Below are 24,509 nucleotides of genomic sequence, written 5' to 3'. Positions count from 1 at the left end.
TGTAATTTTAAAGAGTATTACTCTGGAAACCTCACTTATATTAAGTACCAGCAATTCATTGTCTCAATTAATAGACTCATTGAACTTAATTTTTTCTTTTAGCATGTATTTATATTATTCAAATAATAGGAAGATATGTTCATTGTTTATTTTGATAATACATTTCTATGGAAAAATCTTTTGTTCTTGTTAGTTATGAAATCTCTGGTTGGTTTCATGCTGTCAAACTAGCTGACAAAAAACTATTCATTACATTATACTTCCTTTAAAGTGGCATAGACATAAAGTGTGACAGAAGACAGTTATATTTGAAAGGCACAACATTCCTGAGATTTTGACTTTTAAAAAAATAATGTGGGCCCTGGCTGGTTGGCTCAGCAGTAGAGCATTGGCCTGGCCTGTAGAAGTCTTGGGTTTAGGGCACACAGGAGAAGTGATCATCTGCTTCTCTACTCCTTCTCTCTCTCTTTCTCTCTCTCTCTCTCTCTCTCCCCCTTCTGAAGCTATGACTCGAATAGTTTGAGCAGATTGTCCTGGGGTGCTGAAGATGGCTCCATGGCCTCACCTCAGGTGCTAAAATAGTTCAGTTGCCAAGCAACAGAGCAGTAGACCCAAATGGGCAGATCACTAGCCTCAGATGGGGCTTGCCAGGTGGATCCTGGTCAGGATACATGTGGGAGTCTGTCTCTCTGCCTCCCTGCCTCTCACTTAATAAAAAATAATGTGGATTAGAACACTAATATTAAAATATTTTCAAGCAGCATGAAATACCTGCTTCAAAGCCCCATAGCTAAGATAGAATCTGTGGACAAAGAATAGTGACATTTCTATACTTTCCCAAGATAGCTCATTTCAATTTATTCACAAATGACTGGGTAGTTATATTTAGCTTGCAATTCTATACAAAGGAGTCTTTGAGCATTCTCTTTAGCAGTATAGTTTTATATAAATGTGAGCAATGGCTTTAGGCAAAATTGTTCCTTTTATTTGCTAGCTCTAGACTTTTGCAATTTTATAATCTGGCTCATCTTTGGGTTATTTTTTCAGTTAGTAGGGACTTTACTACACATTAATTGTGTACATTAACAGATATATTGATAGAGACAGAAGTGGTGAGAAGTCTGGCTGGCAGGTCCTTATCATCATAAATCCCTTGCTCTGCCCTAGCCTTTTGAAGCTATTTACTGGTGATTCTGTGAGTGAGTTGTGTTTTCTATTTCTCTGAGACTTGCTCACCATCTTATTTAACCTCAGTCTTTAAATTCAGCACAGTGTCCCCTACTCCAGCAAGCCCTCCAGCCATTATCAGAGTTGGTGCCATATTGCGTTGACTCACCTCGAGGTCAGCCCTCACTTATTACCAGTACATGTGATCCCTTTGTCTCTTTTCTCCATTATGCTGTGGCACTGTTGAGGGAAGCAGTTGCATTTTATCCATCTTTATCTCCCTGTCCCTCAGCAGAGTACCTGACACAGCATTAGGTTCACAGATGCTGTTAAAGGGGAGAATGAAAGGGAAGAAAGCCTCTCTGTCTTAGAGAAAAAACAAAACAAAACAAAGCCTTAGAAAGGCACCTTCAAAGAGAACCACAGAAAACACTATCTTGTTTTTTCTTTAAACAGCGTTACTGAGAGATAATTCACATGCCATTTAACTCACTTCTTAGGGTTATTGATGCTATTGATGAACTGTTGGGTGTAAAATTTATACTCCTTCACACTATCACATACACCACAAATAGTCGTGTATTTTTTTAAACAATCTTTTTTTTTTTTTTTTCATTTTTCTGAAGCTGGAAACAGGGAGAGACAGTCAGACAGACTCCCGCATGCGCCCGACCGGGATCCACCCGGCACGCCCACCAGGGGGCGATGCTCTGCCCACCAGGGGGCGATGCTCTGCCCATCCTGGGCGTCGCCATGTTGCGACCAGAGCCACTCTAGCGCCTGAGGCAGACGCCACAGAGCCATCCCCAGCGCCCGGGCCATCTTTGCTCCAATGGAGCCTTGGCTGCGGGAGGGGAAGAGAGAGACAGAGAGGAAAGCGCGGCGGAGGGGTGGAGAAGCAAATGGGCGCTTCTCCTGTGTGCCCTGGCCAGGAATCGAACCCGGGTCCTCCGCACGCTAGGCCGACGCTCTACCGCTGAGCCAACCGGCCAGGGCCCAATCTTTTTTTTTTTAATGGCAGTTTCAGACATACTACAAAATATTCAATACCAGAATCCCTTTTTTCTAGTAGAGTGTGGTTCTCAAACTTTGGCTGTATCAGAATCACCTAGAGCAGGGGTCCCCAAACTACGGCCCACGGGGCCGCATGCGGCCCCCTGAGGCCATTTATCCGGCCCCCGCCGCACTTCCAGAAGAGGCACCTCTTTCATTGGTGGTCAGTGAGAGGAGCATAGTTCCCATTGAAATACTGGTCAGTTTGTTGATTTAAATTTACTTGTTCTTTATTTTAAATATTGTATTTGTTCCCGTTTTGTTTTTTTACTTTAAAATAAGATATGTGCAGTGTGCATAGGGATTTGTTCATAGTTTTTTTATAGTCTGGTCCTCCAACGGTCTGAGGGACAGTGAACTGGCCCCCTGTGTAAAAAGTTTGGGGACCCCTGACCTAGAGGGTTTGTTACAACAGATTTGCCAGGTCCTGCTCTCGGAGACTTTCTGATTCAGTGAGTCTGCTGTGAGCCCAAGGATTAGAATTTGTAACAAGTTCTTAAATAATGTTGCTGCTGGTTGAGGGAGCATACTTGAGAACTACTGGTTTAGCAGTTTCAATAATTATCAACATTTTGCCATATCTATCATTTATTCTTTCCTCCTTTCCTCCTCTTTCCTTCTCTTCTTTTCTAAAAGCAAATTTCTGACATTTCTTTACCATATTAGCTCTAAATACTTCTCTATGTATAAGGACTTAGAAACATCATAATATTATCACACCTAAAATTTAACAATATTGCCTGACCAGGTGGTGGCACAGTGGATAGAGCGTCAGACTGAGATTCAGAGGACCCAGGTTCGAGACCCTGAGGTCGCCAGCTTGAGCACAGGCTCATCTGGTTTGAGCAAAAGCCTACCAGCTTAAACCCAAGGTTGCTGGCTCCAACAAGGGGCTACTCGGTCTGCTGAAGGCCCGCGGTCAAGGCACATATGAGAGAGCAATCAATGAACAACTAAGGTGTTGCAACACGCAATGAAAAACTAATGATTGATGCTTCTCATCTCTCTCCATTCCTGTCTGTCCCTGTCTATCCCTCTCTCTGACTCACTCTCTGTCTCTGTAAAAAAAAAATTTTAAAAAAATTAAAAGTTACCATTTATTTAAGAAAAATTAGCAATATTTCCTTAATATTATCTAATTAATAACCACTAAGATTTTCTGATTATCTCAGAAACCCTTTTTATGGTTGATTTGTTCAAATCAGGATTAAAATAAGGTCAACACAGTCTATTTTGTTGTGACTCTGAAGTCTCTTTTCATCCAGAACAATGCTTCCTCCTTTTTACTTTCTCATGCCAGTCATCCTACAGAATGGTTTATGTGTCTTAACCGGGGAAGGAGGGGGTACTCCAGCTGAGCCAGTGACCCCTTGCTCAAGCCAACAACCTTGGGCTCAAGCCAGCGACCAAGGAGTCGTGTCTATTATCTCATACTCAAGCCAGATGAGCCCATGCTCAAGCTGGTGACCTCGGGATTTGGTTTCCTTGGGATTTTGAACCTGGGTCTTCAGCATCCCAGGCTGATGCTATCTCCACTGCACCACCACCTGGTCAGGCTAGCAAGACTATCTTGATACCATGTTATGTTGTGTCGCATCAGGAGCCATATAACATCTGGTTGTCCTACTTTTTTTTGTTTGTTTGTATTTTTCTGAAGTTGGAAATGAGGAGGCAGTCAGACAGACTCCCGCATGCGCCCGACCGGGATCCACCCGGCATGCCCACCAGGGGGCGATGCTCTGCCCATCTGGGGCGTTGCTCTGTTGCAACCAGAGCCATTCTAGCGCCTGAGGCAAAGGCCATGGAGCCATCCTCAGCGCCCGGGCCAACCCTGCTCGAATGGAGCCCCAGCTTTAGGAGGGGAAGAGAGAGACTGAGAGGAAGGAGAAGGGGAGGGGTGGAGAAGCAGATGGGCGCTTCTACTGTGTGCCCTGGCTTGGAATCGAACCCGGGACTCCTGCATGCCAGGCCGACGCTCTACCACTGAGCCAACCGGCCAGGGCCTGGTTGTCCTACTTTTAGTGATAGTAAATTGGTAAATTCAAGTGGTAACAGCTTAATCTTTACATTGTAAAGTGAGCTATAAACCGTTCTCCTAATAATTTTACCATTGATGAGCACTGACTATACCACAAAATAGTGGTTTTCTAATTCTATCATTCTGATTAAATTCATTAACTGGATTTCCCTCCTCAATTGGAGCTATTTAGTGATTCTAAAATAGTTTGTACAGGACAAGCAGAGTAAATCCTTTTTTCTCCTTTAATTTCTAATTTTCAAAGTAAGGACTTGGTGCCTGTAGTTACTAAGTTGCGTTCCTTCCGCCTCCTTCCAAATTTATATGTTGAAATCCTAACCACCAGTACCATATGTATTTGGAGATAGTCTTTAAAAAGGTAAAGTTAAAATGTCATTAAGGTGGTCCCTAATCCAACATGACTGGTGTCATTATAAGAAGAGGAAATGTAGACACACATACACAGAGAAGGAAAGTCATGTGAAGACACTTTAAAAAAGTGGCCATCCTCAAGCAAAGGGCAGAGGAGGCCTCAGAAGAAATCAGCTGTGCTGATGCCTTGATCTTTCTACCCTCCAGAATTGTGGAAAAATAAATTTCTGTTGTTTCAGCCACCCAGTCTGTGGTACTTCATTATGGCAGCTCTAGCAAAAGAGTAACAAACACAGCATTCTAGCTACTTTCAATGGTGACTGGTGACTTTTATGTATTTAATTAAGTAATTATTAATCAATGAGCTTTCTTCCTTATTTTCATATCATTATGAACTCATTGATGAATGTTTCAATTGTTTTGTATTTGGCCAGAGGAAGCCCCAGAGGAAGTAGATTTTTGTATCATTTTGATGTGACTCCTTCAGTCTTTGATAACTTTCCTGCTTTCAGGTAAATGTACCAGGTTCATTTTGTACATTTTCTGTCCCAGACCTGGGGTCAGCGATCTTAAAAATGGTATAACATGGCCTGACTGGTGGTGGTGCCATGGATAGAGCATTGACCTGGGATGTTGAGGTCTCAGGTTCAAAACCCCAAGGTTGCTGGCTTGAGCATGGGCTCACTAGTTTCAGTGTGAGACCATCAAAATGACCCCATGGTCACTGGCTTGAGCCCAAAGGTCGCTGGCTTGAAGCCCAAGGTCACTGGCTTGAGCCCAAGGTTACTGGCTTGAGCAAAGTTTCAGGGGCTGGGCTTGAGTCCCCCCCACCCCCACCATCAAGGCACATATGAAAAGCAATCAATGAACAACTAAAGTGACGCAACTACGAGTTGATGCTTCTCATCTCCATCCCTTTCTCTCTCTCTTGCTCTCAAAAAGAAAGAAAGAGCCTGACCAGGGGGTGGCGCAGTGGATAGAGTGTCCAACTGGGATGCGGAGGACCCAGGTTAGAGACCCTGAGGTCGCCAGCTTGAGCGTGGGCTCATCTGGTTTGAGCAAAAGCTCACCAGCTTGGACCCAAGGTCACTGGCTTGTGTAAGGAGTTACTCAGTCTGCTGTAGCCCCACGGTCAAGTAAGATGTCGCAACGAAAAACTAATGATTGATGTTTCTCATCTCTCTTTGTTCCTGTCTGTCTGTCCCTATCTATTCCTCTCTCTCACTCTCTCTTTGTCTCTGGAAAAAACAAAGGAAGGAAGGAAGGAAGGAAGGAAGGAAGGAAGGAAGGAAGGAAGGAAGGAAGGAAGGAAGGAAGGAGGAAAGAAGGAAGGAAGGAAGGAAGGAAGGAAGGAAGAAAGGAAGGAAGGAAGGGAGGGAGGAAAGAAGAAAGAAAATAATTTAAAAATGGTATTATCTGGGTGTTAAGGCTGTTTGTTTATTGCTCTAAGCTTTTTTAGGAAAAAAAATTATAGGGCTTTTACTCCTTTGTTTTTAGATTTGTATGTTTCATTTTGTACATGGAAAGTTTGGGATTCTAATACATTAACATAATTATTTGCTCTATAATATCCATAGAATAGTTTCAAAATGATGCCTGTTATTTTTTCTAATTATTAGACTATCAAATGAAATTTAAAATTTGCATTCTTTTTGTCCTTGGAATATACATATTTCTAAGAATATATAGTCAAAGCCTATTGTCCTAAAAAAACTTAAAAGTTCTTTTGTTTTAAAACTGTTTTCTTAGTATTCTATCATGCAATGTTCTTTATTTCATAAGCATCATTACAAAATACTTTTCCTCAAACTTTAATGAGAATTGAAGTTAAAAGACAGACAAAAATGGGAAGAAGCACAGTTTTGGGGCCTCATTTTCTTACATATATATATGTCATTTAATATAGTAGTAGTTCACAGGAATTCATCCAGGATTCCCTGAATAAACTGTTCCTGGAAATAAAAAATATTTTAATTATTGCTTTAATTTAGATAATCATGCTCATGTCATGGACCCTGAAGTCAATGTTTTCAGGCTCTTGTTTGTCCTTGAATAGCAAAGCCTACAGATAGATTGAATATGTCTTCCAATACTGCTAATAGTCCTATTTACCAAACTGAAATATTCATGATTAAAAAGAATCCTAGCCAGAAGTTCCTTTTGAGGTCAAGCTTTTTAAATGAAATATTTGAGTTAATTTTTTGCTCCAGTAAAAGGCACACACACAGTAACACACCCACCCATACTCCCTTTTCTTTATACTGTTAGATTGAATCATTTACTATGTGTAAACACATCATTTGGCTGTTGTGAGACAAGCATATATAAATAAAAAGTACAATAACTCTGGAATCAGATGGAGTTGGTTGTATTGTATATAGCCCAATAACTACTAACAGTAAGATTGTGATCATTTGTCCAACCCTTTATGAACTTCATGTCATAGCTGTAAAAAGGGTATAAGACAGAGAGTTAGTAAATTAGGTCCCAAATATAAGGTGGCTAGCACAGCATCTGGCACACAATAGGGGTTTAATAACCATCTTTGTTCTCTCAACCTAAAAGCCTCCTAGGACAAACAGAACAGAAGAAATCATTTGATATTTATTTATTTGTTTGTTTGTTTACTTATTTATTTAATTTTGACAGAGACAGAGAGAGAGTCAGAGAGTCAGAGAGAGGAACAAACAGGGAGAGAGATGAGAAGCATCAATTCTTCGTTGCAGCACTTTAGTTGTTCAGTGATTGCTTTCTCATATGTGCCTTGACAGGGGGTGGGGGTGGGCGGCTACAGCAGAGCGAGTGACTCCTTGCTCAAGCCAGTGACCTTTGGGCTCAAGCCAACAACCATGGTGTCACGTCTACGATCCTATCCTCAAGCCATCGACCCCATGCTCAAGCTGGTGAGCCCGTGCTCAAGCCGGCGACCTCAGGGTTTCAAACCTGGGTCCTCCACATCCCAGTCTGACACTCTATCCACTGTGCCAGCGCCTGGCCAGGCGAAATCATTTGATCTTGAAAGTGGTTATGAGCACAGTCCTACTTCCTCTCTTGACTCTTGGATCATTTTGTGTAATCTAGCTCTAACTATAAAGGAGCGCCAACCTCAGCCGTTACTGCTTCAGTTGGCCAGGAAGCCAAAGTGTTAAGCAGGCTTTTAGTCCTGTTGATTTGTATAAGGCAGTGATTTTCAACCATTGTGCTACAAGAATTTTGTTTTGTTTTGTTTAGCAAGAGAGCGAGACAGATTGGAAGGGAGAGAGATGAGAAGCATTTATTCTTCATTGCGGAACCTTAGTTGTTCATTGATTGCTCTCTTGTATGTGCCTTGATTGGGAGGCTCCAGCTGAGCTGGTGACCCTTTGCTCAAGCCAACGACCTTGGGCTTCAAACCAGCAACCATGGGTCATGTCCCCATGCTCAAGCTGCTGGGCCCATGCTCAAACTGGCAACCTCAGGATTTTGAAACTGGATCCTCAGTGTCTCAGGCCAAGGCTCCATCCTCTGTGCCTGGTCAGGCTGTGCTGCAAGAATTTTTAAAACTTTCAATACAGGGGCACTGACCTTTATTCCTTTAGATTCTCAAGTTAAAAAAAAGAGCATAGCCAATAAGACAATAGTTGTCTGTTGTGAATGAATCAATATTTTACCTAATTTTTTTGGTCAGATTTGCAAAAAGTATATTTTTTGGTGTGCCACTAAATTTTAATAATTAGTTTATGTGTGCAATGAGATAAAAAAAGGTTGAAAATTGCTGATATAAGGCACAAGGGTAATATAAAAAAGTGGCTATCCTAATCAGGAGTTCTCCTATTAGCTAGCAGAGAGGATGCCCCAGAGATAGTTTCTGGAGGGAAATGCTTCAATAAATTTCCAGGATCACTCAAGAAAAGCCATATGCTTCATCCAACTCTTTGGAGATCTTTTATTCCACTTCAAAAGGTATTTTTTCATCCAGAGTAAAATGAAGCACAAGACTAAATTATCATTCTAAATTTCATCCGTGTAGTGAGACATCTGCTAGGAGCAATGCTTTCCTTAGGGTTGGTTCCTGCTTTTTTTTCTTGTTAAATAATCATTTTTGTCATTTACTAGTTGTTAACAAGGCAAAGAAAGAGAGCACTCTTTTAATTTTTTTGTGAGAGAGACAGAGACAGAGACAGGGAAGGAGAGAGATGAGAAGCATCAACTCATAGTTGTGGCACTTTGGTTGCTCATTGATTGCTTTGGAAAGAGAGCACTCTTAACAGATTTTTACTGCAACAAAAAGTACGGCTAAATCACTACTTAATAGCAGCTTTCAAAGAGTTGCTCTTCATAAAGCACATGCTCCAAAAGATTTTAGTATGTATTATGTGAAAAAGTTTGTACATATTTGGTAAAACTGGGTTAAGGAGATTTAACATGATTGTGTAAAGCAGAACTGCTCAGACCCTTAAACATACTAATGTATATTATAGTCTTCCAGTAGGGGATGCAGGATGCAGCACTTCCTAATCCTAGATCCCTGTTCCACAGAGCAGCATGTAGGACCATTGTTCCACAGAACACACTTCAGGAAATGTCTTCTAATTTAAAACCACAGGAAAGAGGAACATTGGACCAATGTGCCTCTAACATACATTCATAATTTAGGGCAGAAAATATTCTTGTTTGCTTTAGCTATTGCAGCTAAAGAAAAAGAAATCAATTGCAAACCAATGTAAGCAGAAAATGGCAGTTCTTGGTAAAACACAGGATTATCTCACAGACTCCAAAGTCAGAAAATATACAAAGCTTTAGGAGGACTCCACTGCAACTGGAAAGTCAGAATCTGTGATTCAAGGAGCATGTGGTTAATTACATACCCCTTTTCCTGCCTGCTTGATTTGTTTTCTTTCTTTGGAAGAGCTTTATCTACACTTGTCAAGACAGTGTCTGCACAGTCCTCTCTGTTCTCTTCAAGTAGTCAGTAGTATTTATCACTATCCTAAGTCCAATTTCTCCAGAGAATCTTTTTTTTTATTCTTTTTTTATTTTTATTTTATTATTATTATTATTATTATTATTGTATTTTTCTGAAGCTGGAAATGGGGAGAGACAGTCAGACAGACTCCCGCATGCGCCCGACCGGGACCCACCCGGCACGCCCACCAGGGGCAACGCTCTGCCCACCAGGGGGCGACACTCTGCCCCTCTGGGGCATCGCTCCGCCGTGACCAGAGCCACTCTAGCGCCCGGGGCAGAGGCCAAGGAGCCATCCCCAGCGTCCGGGCCATCTTTGCTCCAATGGAGCCTTGGCTGCGAGAGGGGAAGAGAGAGACAGAGAGGAAGGAAGGGGGGGGTGGAGAAGCAAATGGGCGCCTCTCCTATGTGCCCTGGCCGGGAATCGAACCCGGGTCCCCCGCACGCCAGGCCGACGCTCCACCGCTGAGCCAACCGGCCAGGGCAGAATCCTTTTTTTTAAAGAATTTAATTATTGAATTTAGAGAGGGGAGGGGGGTGAGGAGGAGCAGGAAGCATCTACTCATGCTTCTCATATGTACCTTAACCAGGCAAACCCGGGGTTTTGAACTGGCGACTTCAGCATTCCAGATGAACTCTTTATCCACTGCACCACTACAGATCAGGCTTAAGAGAATCTTTGATTGCCCAGCTTGGGTCAGGTTTTTACCCACCCCCTAGTTCACTAGATGTGGCTGGAGAGTTCATGTGCTATAAACAGAAGATTTAGCTTTACTCCTCCATAGGATTAGGGGAAGGGATCTCCCTTAGAATGAAAGGGTCAGCCTGACCTGTGGTGGCGAAGCATCCACAGAAATTTTCAACCTTTTTTATCTCATAGCACAATAAAGTAATTACTAAAATTTAGTGGCACACCTGTGTGGATCAAGCATCCACCTGGAATGCAGAGGTTCCTGGTTCAAAACCCTGGGCTTGCCTGGTCAAGACACGTACGACAAACAATCAGTGAACAACTTAAGTGAAACAACTATGAGTTGATACTTCTTGCTCCATGCCTTCTTCCTCTCTGTGTCAAATCAATAAATAAAATCATTAAAAAAAAGAATGTAAGGATCATAGGATGAGTAGGTACCACCGAGGTAATATTCCTCATGACTTCTTTGTAAGAATCATCTAAGAAAGAAGGGCAACCTTGACTTTATATTTCATATACTGACAATAGCAAATTGATTTAGAAAATATGCCCTTCATGGAATCTGTGACTCTATTGTGAACATTGTGTTTGGCACTATAACTCTTTATTAGTATATACAGTGATACCTTGAGATACAAATTTAATTTGTTCTGTAACTGAGCTCGTAAGTCAGTCAACTCGTATATCAAAATGCCGATACTGGACCCATGCGCCAACATGCCAACTAGCGGCAGCTTCCCGAAACACGACTCGTATCTCGGAATTTCTCTCGGATCTCGAACAAAAATACGGACCGAGTCGCAGCTTGTATCTTAAAAAAAAAATTCATATGTTGGTCTGTTCATATCTTAAGGTACCACTGTACTTCCACTTCTGGGTACAAGGATTCCCCGCCCCTTGAAATTAGATGTGTCCATGTGACTTAGCCTGGCCGACAAAATGTGCGGGGGCCACTTTGATGGAGAAGGATTGAGACTGAAGCAGCCTTAAAATGCCCCGCCAGCTCATGGACAGCTGGCAAACCTCCGAGGAACCCAAGTACTTTAATTCTGTAAACTCCTTGACATTTTGGAGTTGTCTGTTGTTATAATTTAGTCTATCTTGACTAGAACATACATTTTTAAAAAAATGAACATAGATAAAAACTTCAATGAAGATGAAATGTTATGCTGAGCGGGTATTAATTTGAAAGGCCGTAAGTTTGGTGACCTAGGCCTATGTACAAGATCCCCCAACTCCCAGTTCAGTTGACAGGACCCTTGTGACACATTTTGGTAAGTAATCTTTCCTCTCCTTTAAGCATCTTTAAAGGTTAATAAAAATATTATTTTCACATGCTTTCATTTTATAACACCATTAAGTGTTATTAGATGATCAGTTTTCTTCAGTGTTTTTTTTTTTAGCGAACTAGAGGTGCTAACATTTATTACACTGCAATTACTCACATTACATCAAATGACACTGACTTCTTTCAGAATCATCATATGCCCAAGCTGTTATCATGCAAAAATAGTCCAGGAAGTACAGTGGACACAGCTGGTGACCTTTTCTTTTCTTTTAATAAGTGAGAGGTAAGGAGGCAGTGAGACAGACTCACACATGAGCCCTGACTGGGTTTCACCCAGCAAGCCCTACATAGGGCGATGCTCTGCTCATGTGGGGCAGCTGCTCCGTTGCTTGGCAATTGAGCTACTTTAGTGCCTGAGGCAAGGCTATGGAGCCATCCTCAGCACCCAGGGCCAACTTGTTCAAACCATTCGAGCAATGGCTGCCAGAGGGGAAAAGAGAGAGAGAGAGAGAGGCAAGGATGGAGAAGCAGATGGTTGTTTCTCTTGAGTGCCCTGACTAGTAATCAAATGCTGGACTTCCACAGGCCAGGCCCCATGCTCTACCGCTGAGCCAACTGGCCAGGGTCCGACATTTTCTTATACAACTGATTTTGCTCAGATACCTATCTGTACCCCACACTGCCATGTGCCCCAGAGAAAGTTGATCTGTCCTCCAACCCTTAGGGTGGGTTCAGTGATCTCAGGGTAACCCCATTTTCCCTGCCAGTGCTTGGTTCAGGCATAGGCACGCGAACCACTTTTGTACAGTGGAAGAAGTCTGCTGTAGGGTTTGTAAGACATGTTTCCTTTTTCCAAAGAGTCACAGGAAGAGGTGGTTTCTCTCTCTTCCTCCCCATTCCCTTTAAATACTCATTTCTGAATTTGTTGCCTAGAACTGTTACAGCAGTCTTCTTGCTGTTAGCCTGAGGATGAAACCAGAGGAAACTTGGAGAAGACAGAGACTTGCTATGGAAAGAACCAGAATCCTTGAAAGTAGTGTTAAGCTTCCGAATCTCTCCATCCTGAAGTTCTCCTTCCTTGGACTTTCTGTTACATAGGATAAATTTCCATTGAATCAGAATTTCTGTTACTTGTAGCTAAAAGCATCCTAGTTAATATTTTAATAATATAAATATATTCAATTTTCTTGATTAGTATGGCTTTTTATGTTGCCTTTGAGAAAATAGCATTTAAAATTTTCTTTTAAGAATTTCTAAATTTTTATGCATAAATTATGATAGATTGATAACAAAACTCTAGTTTCTTTGATGATAACTGGACTCTTTCATTAGTTAGCATTCTTTCAAAGGCTGTAATTCCAGAATCAAGCGCAGTTAATTAAACATGTTTTGCTTCACAGCTAACATACGGTCAAAACTAAAAAACATGATGTAAGGCCAGGAGCCGCCATCGTGGCCATTCACATGCAGGTTCCCATTGGATTCGGGCAGACGATAAAGAAATGGCGGAGTCAGAGGATGGGGGGCCATCCTATTTATTGGTGTCTCACCAAGACAGGCAAACCACAAAAGAAGACAAGAGAAAAGCAGAAAACCAGCTCTTCCCATGAAGGGCCAGGGATCAGGGAAGCCCCTGCAATTGTGATAGCAGGAACTGTGTGTCCAAGCTCCTGGTCTGTCCCACTTTATAGTGTAGAAAACCAAAATCCCTTAATCCAATATACAAACAAGGAAGTCCCCGACACAAAGTCACTCATCCAAGGCATAATTGGATTCCTCATGAGAGTGCACCACCCAGATCATACAATCAGTCAAGGGTGTGGGGAAAAGCCCAGTCCCAAAACCAAACCCCAGGCCACAACGACCTGGCCTGCTTATAGCCTGTCCCCCACACCCAGTATAAGTCACAAGCGAGCAAACATATATATCATATTTACAAACTTATTTGACCAACATTCCACCCCTTTTGCTCGCTTTACAATCTAAACCACAGGCATCTTCCATGATGGTCACTGTGCAAGGAGTAGGATACATTGCATAAACAGAAATAGTACCAACTACAGCAATAGGATTAACAGATCAAAAACTATGGGCGAAATGAGAGAGCTGTCAGTGGCACCAAGAGAGGCAAATCTTTTCCCTCTGGCAGAATACAGGCCAGAGTTTTGTCTGCAGACAGCACCGTAGCTGGCACCAGAGGCCGCCCTGAGCGGGCATACCAAACCTTATTGGCCAATACACCAGCATCTGCTGGTTCTATGTGTAGTAAAATAGGGGAACTCATTATTGGCCATAAAGAAATTACAAAGGTGCCCTTCAAAATGCTGTCCCCTTGAGCACTCAAGGGATAATACACTTCTACCTTAGGTGGCCAGGTGCTGGTTGCCCAAGGGGTTAACTGGAGGTCCACCTCTAACCCCTTTCCCCATGGTGCCAACAAGGCCACCCATCTCAGATGGGGGGCCTGTACAGTCCAGGGCCAAGTCCATTGAAGCCGCTGTCCTTTAAGAAGGGCTGTTGGAGCAGGCAAGAGCACATTGCCCTGCTGTCCGAAACCTGGCTTGAGTAAAATGTCCTTGGTGCGTATCTGCAATTGAATAGGGGCAGCTGTCCGATGCAGGAGGGCCTCTACTGGAGCTGGGCTTCCCCGTCGAGGTAGCTCATTCAAAATCCGAAGTACTGTCCATAAGCGGCGTGTCCATCCAGTAAGAGAGCCGGTGCCCCCCTCCTGTCGCAGTCCCTGCTTTAAGAGTCCATTATAACGCTCAATGATACCAGCAGCCTGGGGGTGGTAGGGAACATGGTACTTCCAGTCCACCCCCAGCTTTTGAGCCCATTGCCTCACCGTTGAACCAGTGAAGTGGGTACCATTGTCACTTTCAAGGACCAGCGGTCGCCCGTATGCAGCACTCAGGCGGTCCAGAGCCTGTATGACTGCCCTCTGGTCAGGGTTACGAGCGGGGTAAGCAGCAAGCAGCCCGGTGGCAGTATCTACACAAGTGACTGCATACTGGTACCCTTCTGACTTTGGTAAGGGTCCAATGATGTCTATCTGCCATCGTTTCAGTGGGACATGACCCCTCTGGATCTGTCCAGGTGACACCAGTGGTCTCCGAGGGTGTTCCTTGGAACATACTGCACATTGCTCACAGGCTGCAAGTACCTCTGCATAGGACACAGGCAAGTTCCACGCCTTAACCGTAGCCCACATAGTTTTCTGTCCTGCATGGAGCAGGCGCTGGTGGAGCCACTGTGCCACATCACCTGCAGGTGCAGTCTCCAACCATCGCACCCTTGCCAACGTATCTGCCTCATCATTCCCAGGATGGGCTAGAGGGGCATGCCCTGTGACATGATATACTGTCACCTGCTTCTGGTGTCCTATTTCCCATAAGTCCTGCCACATGGCCTGACCCCATAATGGACGGTGCATTACCATCCACTGGTTAATGTGCCAAGTAGCAATCCAAAGGGTCAGTCCATGATAGACAGCCCAACTGTCAGTACAGATCACCAGAGGTGAAGGTTCATTATGGGCAACTAGCCAAACAGCTCTTAATTCTGCCCATTGGCTGCTTTGGCCTGTACCCGTGTCCATCCAAATAGTCTCAGTGGCCGGATGGAAGGCGATAGCCGTCCATTTGGCAGGTTGGCCCCTGCTAGAACCATCAGTATACCAGGCATTTTCGGGGATGGGCACCCGCCCCTCCTGGTAGGGACTGACCTCAGGTTCTGCCTCCTGAGCCCCAGTTGCACCTGACTCTAAGGTCGCATAGGTGACTGGACCCAAGACTTCCTGCAGTTCTGCCCTCAATGGGCTGGTGCTAAGAGCACAGCGTTGTTGCAGATAGGCACCCCACTTGGCCAGGGTAGACATTTGGGCCATACCACTACGTGGTTTAGTTGCCCAATCTCTCACCCATCCAGCTATAGGGTATGTTGTTTTGACTGTAACTGGTGTTGTGGTTGTAATACTCTCAGTTGCCAGGAGGGCAGCATACACAGCTGCCAGCTGCTTCTCTACTAATGAGTAACGAACTTCAGCACCTTTCCACAATTGGGACCAAAATCCAATAGGTTGCCGTAGGCGCTCTGTCCGCTGCCACAAGCCCCATCCAAACCCCTCCGAGGTTACATGAACATCCAGCTCACAGGGCCTGGCAGGATCAAACACATTCAAGGCCTGTGCCACCTTGACAGCTCTCTTAGCAGCTGCAAATGAACCTTGCGCCTGCTCAGTCCAATCCCAGCGAACCCCCTTTCGAATAAGGTTGTACAAGGGGCGTAGTAACTGAGCCAAATGCGGTATAAATGCTCGCCAATACCCCAACAAACCTAAGAATTCCTGTAACTGTTTTACCGTAGTGGGCACGGGGTATGCTTGAATCTTATCTATAACTGCGTCAGGGATAACTTTTGTCTTACCCGACCAGACAACTCCCAAGAATTTAACAGATAACCCAGGTCCTTGTAATTTGTTCTCGTTAACTGCCCAGCCACATGCTTTCAAATGGGATAGCAGGGTAGGGACTGCTTGCTCCAATTCTGAAAGAGAATCACTAGTTAGCATGTATCAATATAATGGTACATGCGGACTACCTCTGGCTGTTTCCATTTAGCCAGGTCAGCAGCCACCAGCCCATGGCACAAGGTGGGGCTATGCAAATAGCCCTGGGGTAACACTGTAAAGGTCCATTGTCTCCCTTCCCAACTGAAGGCAAATTGGTCTTGACTCTCTGCAGCTATATCAATAGAGAAAAAAGCATTGGCCAAGTCTGCCACAAAGTGGTATGTCCCCAACTCATGGCTTAGCCGATCCATCATGTTAGCTATCGAGGGAACAGCAGCGTGCAAAGGGGGAACAACTTTATTAAGTTCCCTGTAATCTACTGTCATTCTCCAGGTTCCATCTGCTTTGCGCACAGGCCATACTGGGGAGTTGTAAGGACTGTGCGCTGGCCGGATGATCCCCACCTTTTCTAGTTCAAGGATTGTCCCTGTGACTTCTTCATAACCACCTGGCAGGCGGTACTGCTTGGTGTTAGTCACACGCCGAGGGACGGGTAATTGCAAAGGGGAATGTGATGCATGTCCCCGCAATACTGCCTTCACAACCCTGATCCGCAGCCGGAACTCCCCAGCTGTAGTTTCCAACCACAGTCCTTGCAAGACATCTACCCCCAAAATATATTCAGGAATAGGAGATACATACACCTTATATGGCTTAGGAGGCAGTCTCCCTATCCCCAGTGGAATAGTTATTGGCTTCACTTGAACAGTTTGGCCCCCATAACCGTCAATGGCCACTGGGGTCCCAGCAAACCGCTCTGGGTTTCCATAGAGAAGGGAACATTCTGCACCTGTATCCACCAAGGCCAACACCTGTTGTACATTGGAAGGGGACCAGTGGATAGCCAGTTCCACATGTGGCCTCCGGTCCCCGCCCATCCCCGTTAGACGGGTCCCTCGGCCTTTTTCCTATTCAAACTGGTACAATGGGTCTTGGGAGTTCCCCTCTCCCTCGGCCGTCTCTATCATATAATCTTGTAATCGAGCTGTGTGCGCACCAAACGTTTTATTGGTAGCTGCTGGGGCCTTTCGTCTCAGTGGCTGGAACTTCTGTTCTGGTTTAAGCTGCCGCCAAAGCTCCAAAAGAATTTTATTAGACTGGCCATCCAATTTCCCCTTATCTGCTCCAGCCACAATCAAGTCTACCCACATCTGCGTTCGGGTAACCTTTACAGGCCCGTTTCCCTTGTTAGTTGGGGGGGGAAATATAGGCAGCAGCCCTCACTGCTTTATGATCCCGAGCGGCCTCCAGCTCTCCCAAATCTGCTACCATCTGTGTAACTGCATTGATGGGCTGCCCCACATAGGGGCCCAAGATAGCCACAAGTGACCCAAAAAGGGCTGATGGGGCGCTAGCAAGGACAAATTCCCTCATTTTGGCCGTAAACACTTCCTCGTCTGGCCCACGAGACCCAGGGTTGAAAACAGCATTCTTCATACCTAGTTCTCGAAGGACCTTTACTAACTCACTGTAGCACTGCCACCGACTCATTGCCCCCGGCAGTTCTCCAGCATTCTGCCAGACCATACGAATGGCAGCCATCACCCATTCTAATAGGGTATGGTCTCCTGGGTTGCCATGGCAGTTCTGAAGACGCTGCCTCAAGGAAGAGTGTGTGGTAATGGCGGCCAATTTCTCCATCTCTGTTCCGGAGAGCATGATGCCATCCACCCCTATATCCCATAATCGTAGTAACCAGGCTACCAGGGATTCAGTAGGTTTCTGCCTAAATTGTGCCCCCAACTCCATCAGCTCTGCCTGGGTATAGGGCCGGACCACAGAGTGTTCCATTACCTGGGCAGGAGGCTGTGGCTGCCCCTGAGGGACTCTTTGTTGCTGGGTTTTTACCTTCTTGGCGACAACTGGTCGGGCTCTCAGTGTGCGTATGGCAGCTTCAGCCTGAGCCTTCTCATCCTCAGAAGAGGAGTCGCAAGCGCCTGCTCCCGCTGACTCAAAGCCAATCCACCGGCACGGGTGCTGCTGCTCCTTTGGTGACCGTTTAGGCTCCTGTGGCTGCTGGCTTTTGGCCGGAAGCTGAGACTCAAGCTCTTGAATCCGCAGTTGTTTCTCCAACAACTGCCGGTGAAGACGTTCAGCTTCCAGGGTAAACTGCAACTCGCGAACCCGTAATTCCTTCTCCAGTGCTCGCTCCAGTTCCAGCCTTTTCTGCCGTTCTATTTGCAATTCATGCTGAAGCTTTTGACCTCGGGCAGTTTCCTCTTGAGTAAAAAACATGTAGCCCATGGCCCCTAAAAGGACAGCCATGGGGAGCCAGAGCAGCAACCAGTACTCTATCCCACCCATCAAGGGTGGTGGCTCCATACCAATCTCTGAATCCTGCCGGAAACTACGCCAGTTGTAAGGCCAGGAGCCGCCATCGTGGCCATTCACATGCAGGTTCCCATTGGATTCGGGCAGACGATAAAGAAATGGCGGAGTCAGAGGATGGGGGGCCATCCTATTTATTGGTGTCTCACCAAGGCAGGCAAACCACAAAAGAAGACAAGGGAAAAGCAGAAAACCAGCTCTTCCCATGAAGGGCCAGGGATCAGGGAAGCCCCTGCATTTGTGATAGCAGGAACTGTGTGTCCAAGCTCCTGGTCTGTCCCACTTTATAGTGTAGAAAACCAAAATCCCTTAATCCAATATACAAACAAGGAAGTCCCCGACACAAAGTCACTCATCCAAGGCATAATTGGATTCCTCATGAGAGTGCACCACCCAGATCATACAATCAGTCAAGGGTGTGGGGAAAAGCCCAGTCCCAAAACCAAACCCCAGGCCACAACGACCTGGCCTGCTTATAGCCTGTCCCCCACACCCAATATAAGTCACAAGCGAGCAAACATATATATCATATTTACAAACTTATTTGACCAACACATGATTTATCAAGTAAAAGAATGAAAATTGAAAATCTGTTTTGCTGATGCCTGACAGAATTTGTTATACTGGTAATGGGAAAGGACTTGACTAAGCATGGCCCGCAACATAGTATCAGAATTCCTGAAAATAAGTGAAAATCAAGGCAGTTTATTTTAAATCTTTCAATTATAATCAAAGTATTTAGGTATCCTATAGATATCTACCAGGTTCTTAGATAGTGATTTGTTTAATTACTTGTTTGTTTACCCTCCTAGACTGCAAGCTCCTTGAGGGCAAGGGCCATGTTTATCTTGTTCTTCATTGCTCCAAAGCCTAGAACACTGCCTGGCATGGGGTAGGTGTAGGGTGGTGGGCAATGGGGGAAGGTCACGTGGGGAACTCAGGCCCGGGAACTTTGGCTAGGACCACTGTTGGGCAGATAAAATGTATTATGCTCACTTTGTTAAAGATGCCGTCGCCCAGGTGATATTAATGTGTGTTGAGAATCCTTGTAGCCTGGGGCTTGGTTTTGGGATTAAGCCTTTCCTACCCTTTTTGATGTAGGGTGGTACAATCCAATCATGCCTCAGAGGTGACTTTGTATTAGAGACTTCCCTACTTTGTATATTGGATTAGAGGTTGTGAAGCTACAGTATAAAGTGGGGGCAAAACGGGAGTTTGGGCTCTTGGTTCCTGGGATCATTAGAAGAGAGAGCAGAGGAGAGCAGAGAAAGGCCACGTGGAGGAGGCCAGGAGAAGCAGCCAAGATGGTGGAGTGCTGAGTGAGAAGCCAGTTTGTGCAGAGTTTGTATCTGGGATAAGGAAGGAGATGGGGAACAGAGGTGAATAAGTCTGGTGAGCTAGAAACCTTTGATTCTAGGAAACTCGGATAAGTCAGTGGCTTTGTGAGCACTGAATGTGACTGGGTTTTGGAGCCCAGTGTGTGTTTTTACTTGCCCGCCGGGTGCAAGCTAGAATTAAAGACTATGGCCCACCAGTTTTTGGCTCCACTGTTTCTTTACCGACTGTCCGAATCCAATGCGAACCTGCATGGGCTGGGCTGCTCTGATGGTGGCCCTGGCCGTGGCTACTGGCTTTACAGACCACCCACAACCAAGTGCGCCAAAAGAAACTTCCAGGAGCCCTTTGGAAAAGAGCGACACCTCCATCAGCCAATGAGATTTTACCACATCATATTAGCTCGACCACTCTAGGGACTCTTTAAATATCTCTCACGCGCCCCCCTTGCGACTTCCCTGGCCTCCATGTCCCCTTGGGGCCAGGGAACCTCATCGGAGAGGAAGCGCTCTGTACCCAATAAAGCCTTTTATTATTCTACACTTAGTGGCTACAGCCCCTTCCTTCTTTCTCGGTGGGGAAAAATACCTTACAGTAGGTACTCAAGAAAATAATTTTATATGAACAACAACAAAAAGTGAAGAAGAGAATATCCTAAATATATGGAACTATTTCCTGGACACTGGCTATAATGTGATAGAAAGCTTAGTGTAGAGAAAAAAAATCTGACACAGGTAACAGAGAAAAATGCTTTTTAATACTCTATATAGCAGGGGTCCTCAAACTTTTTACACAGAGGGCCAGTTCACTGTCCCTCAGACCGATGGAGGGCCAGACTATAAAAAAAACTATGAACAAATCCCTATGCACACTGCACATATCTTATTTTAAAGTAAAAAAACAAAATGGGAACAAATACAATATTTAAAATAAAGAACAAGTAAATTTAAATCAACAAACAGACCAGTATTTCAATGGGAACTATGCTCCTCTCACTGACCACCAATGAAAGAAGTGCCCCTTCCAGAAGTGTGACGGGGGCTGGATAAATGGCCTCAGGGGGCCGCATGTGGCCCGCTGGGCCGTAGTTTGGGGACCCCTGCTATATAGGGTACTTATTTTTAAATTAAGATATAATTGCCTGACCTGTGGTGGCGCAGTGGATAAGACGTCAGCCTGGAATGCTGAGGTTGCCGGTTCAAAACCCTGGGCTTGCCTGGTCAAGGCACGTATGGGAGTTGATGCTTCCTGCTCCTCCTCCCTTCTCTCTAAAATGAATAAATAAAATCCTAAAAAAAAAAAAAAAAAAAAAAAAAAAAAATTAAGATATAATTAACATATAACATTATGTATAAGATGTACAATGTATTGATTTAATACTTATATTGAAATGTAGAAAAGAAAGACTCTTAGCATAAGTAACTTTTAGCAGAACTTACTTTCTCTAAAACAAAGAGACTTTTAGCAGAACTTATTTTTCTAAAAGACTCCCTACCTCTGGCCTTGAGGCTGGTTTCCCAGGCTGTGGCCTTGGGCTGGTCTGCAAGGTTGCAGGTGTTCCCAGAATGTTTCTCCCTGAATTAATCCTATAGATAAGCATTGTAAATGAACTTGTTTCACTGCTTTGTTTTACTGCTAGGCTTCTCCTCCTCCCCCTACCCCAATCAGTGTGTAATTCTGTTTTTAAAAGCTAACTTCAAACTGTGTTCAGGGCTACATGATTTGAATGACTTAGGTCTTCATGCAGTTACCGGCTTTAAATAAAGACTCTTTAATTTGGCTGCTTCATCGTGTGGCAAAATGTCTGTTTCTCGCTGTTCTGATACAATAATATAATGCAATATGATTACACCATAGTATTAGCTAACAACAGCTCAGCTCCATCCATCACCTCATACAACTATAAATTTTTATTTTGTGATGAGAATTTTTGAGATCTAGTCTTTTAGCACCTTTCAAGTATATAATACAGTTGACCCTTGAACAACATGGGCTTGAATTGTGTGGGTTCACTTTTGCAGATTATTTTCAATAAATACTGTAAATGTATTTTCTCTTCCTTAAGATTTTTTTTCTTTTGATTTGCTTAATATTTTTTCTAGCTTATATTGTAAGATACAGTATATAATACATATAACATACAAAGTATGGGTTAGTCAACTATTTGTTATGGGTAAGGCTTTTGGTCAACAGTAGGCTAGTAGTAGTTAAGGTTTTGGGGAGTCAAAAGTTATACGTGGACTTTCAATTGCATGGGGGTCAGCACCCCAACCCCTGCATTGTTCAATTGTATAATACTGTAACTATAATCATGATGCTGTGAATTAGATCCTCAGAACGTATTTATCTTCTAACTGCAAGTTTGTACCCTTTGATCAACAGCTTTGTAATTCCTCCATCCCCCAGGGTACCTATTTTTTTTTTGTAAACCATTACCTTCACCTGAAAAATTATCAAGACTCAATTTCAGCCCCGGCCAGAGGCTCAGTGGATAAAGCATTGGCCTAGTGTATGGACATCTCAGGTTCGATTCCTGGTTAGGGCACACAGAAGCTACCATCTGCTTCTCTCTCCCTCCCTCTCCCCCTTCTTTCCCTCTTACCCTCCTGCAGCCATGCTTTCATTTTATAACACCATTAAGTGTTATTAGATGATCAAAAGAAAAAATCTTAAGTAAGAGAAAATACATTTACAGTATTTATTGAAAATAATCTGCATAAGTGAACCCACACAATTCAAGCCCATGTTCAAGGGTCAACTGTATTATATACTTGAAAGGTGCTAAAAGACTAGATCTCAAAAATTCTCATCTTAATTGCACTGAGCATAATTCAGTTGGTTGAGTGCAGCAGACTCAGGTGCTAAAAATAGCTCAGTACTGGAGCATTGGCCCCAGGTGGGGTTACTGCGTGACTCCTGGTCAGGGTGCACATCACGGGAGTCTGCCTCACTATCGCCCCCTCTCTCACCTAAAAAAAAAAAAAGACTCAATTTCTTTTACTGTAGTAATTACTATTATTTTGCTATCTGTTATACCTGTAATAGATGTGGAAGAGGCTGACCAACAGTTGTAGTCAAGCCCTGAAGGCTCATGGTGAACATGTAACTATTTTCTTTCTTTCTTTCCTATCCACTTTCTGTATGCTCTTCCTGTTTCCTGTTACTTAGTTTTCAGTGCAGGATGGGTAAATCTCTGGATTTCTAATGAGCTACTCTTTTAGAGGTAAATTAGTGACTCCAAAAACACTTTCCAGATCCTTTGAAGGAAAAAAAAGTAGCTAGAACCCATGTTTTCACTCTATGCTCTTATTGGCTTTCAGAATTTTATAATAAATAATAAATTAAAATTAGTTATATATTTTTTATTGACTCAAGGACTTGATAGTGTGAACTGAAGAGAATGGGTAGATCTCAGAGATGCTGAGATTGAAGGAGCAGTAAAATTTGGCCAAAAGACCATGATAATTGAAGATGATTCCATTACTCCACGTTGGGAACATTTTCAATTATTGATAGTACTGGAGTGGCTAGTTGCTAAGCAGAAAGGACTCTGGGGTTTTTGAGATTTTAAAGTAATAGTTCCTTCTTTTTCCATAAGCGGCAGTATAAAAACCAACTATAGAACTTCACTACTAAAACAGTAGTAAACAATTTAGGAATTCCTTTGTTAGGCCTATTCATTAAAGTTTATATGAATATTGGTAAGGTGGGTAAAAAATATAGGCTAGAGCGTTCCCCTTGTTTCATAGCTAAAGCGCACCCAGACACCTGTTTTATAAATACATGGTTTTGGTAACAAGGGAGCTAGAGTGAGAGAATATAAATAGCGCATATTTATGAATTAATTTATGAAGTTAATAAACTGGCTCTATTAATTGCATTCTGGGGTCCAATCCCTGAAAAATGCCTGAACGACAATGCGAGGAAGAAACCCTTAGATCGTAAGTTTCCCTTACTCTCTTTTTCCTTTAAGAAAGTTTATTTAACAGCTAGCTTCTCACCATCTGGCTTGACTGAAGAAAGTTATAGGAAAAGGAGGAGGGCTAGGGCCGTGGTATCCGAGAACTCGGTAGGCGGCCAAGCAGGGACGGCGTGGCTATTCGCCAGACCTCAGGCGGGCTGTCACCAAGAGGGTTTTGAAGTCCAGCGGGTAAGAGGTGGAGCTGCAAGCGAGGTCTAGCGACAACGCGGGGCACGTCAACAGAAGGAAGCGGAGAACCCAGGCGGAGAAGCCCACATGCTGACTAAGCAACAGACGGACGCCCCGGGAAGGGTGAGAGCCTGCTCTGCTCCGGCTGCCCGGGAATCAAACGCCGCGCGGCTCCTCCCACGCTGCTCCCGCCTCCCGACCCAACGGGCCAATGGGCGGGGCGGACGGGGGCGCGGGGCGGAGCGGGGCGCGCGGCCTGCGCGCAGGTGCCGTCCGGCGCCCCGCCCGCCGGTTTGGCTGCCGCCGCTGCCGTCGTGCGTGCTGTTCGGCGAGGGGCTGGGCCTGCGCTCTCTCCTCCTTCCTCCCCGCCTCCCGCTGCCGGTAGGACTCGTTGCTGTTGCCTCTGGGACCCCGTGTCAACGCTTGCCGGGAGCACGGTGAGCCCCACAGGGAAGCTGGGGCGCGCTCCGCGCCGCATCTTCGGCACCCCGGCCCGTTGATCTGAGTCGGCGTCAGGCAGGGGCAGAGCGGCCGGGATGGATGAGGGCAGCAGACGGCGTGGGGTGTGTGGATGAATGGGGCGCTCTCTGA

At 44.6% G+C, this 24,509-nt stretch overlaps 1 protein-coding gene across 1 annotated transcript in view; it reads left to right on the top strand.

Annotated features, from left to right (window-relative positions):
- Positions 1-24,199: 24,199 nt before the first annotated feature.
- OLA1 (Obg like ATPase 1) overlaps positions 24,200-24,509 on the top strand; it is a 195,380-nt gene continuing 195,070 nt past the window's right edge. Inside the window, exon 1 of the mRNA XM_066345980.1 lies at positions 24,200-24,355. The gene's annotated coding sequence lies outside the window, so the exon portion shown is untranslated. The remainder of the gene's footprint in view (positions 24,356-24,509) is intronic.

Source organism: Saccopteryx leptura, chromosome 7 (genome assembly GCF_036850995.1).
Source record: "Saccopteryx leptura isolate mSacLep1 chromosome 7, mSacLep1_pri_phased_curated, whole genome shotgun sequence".
In the NCBI taxonomy this organism is placed as follows: Eukaryota; Metazoa; Chordata; class Mammalia; order Chiroptera; family Emballonuridae; genus Saccopteryx; species Saccopteryx leptura.
Note: the sequence above shows the minus strand (reverse complement) of the source record. Positions and strands in the feature narration are given on the sequence as shown.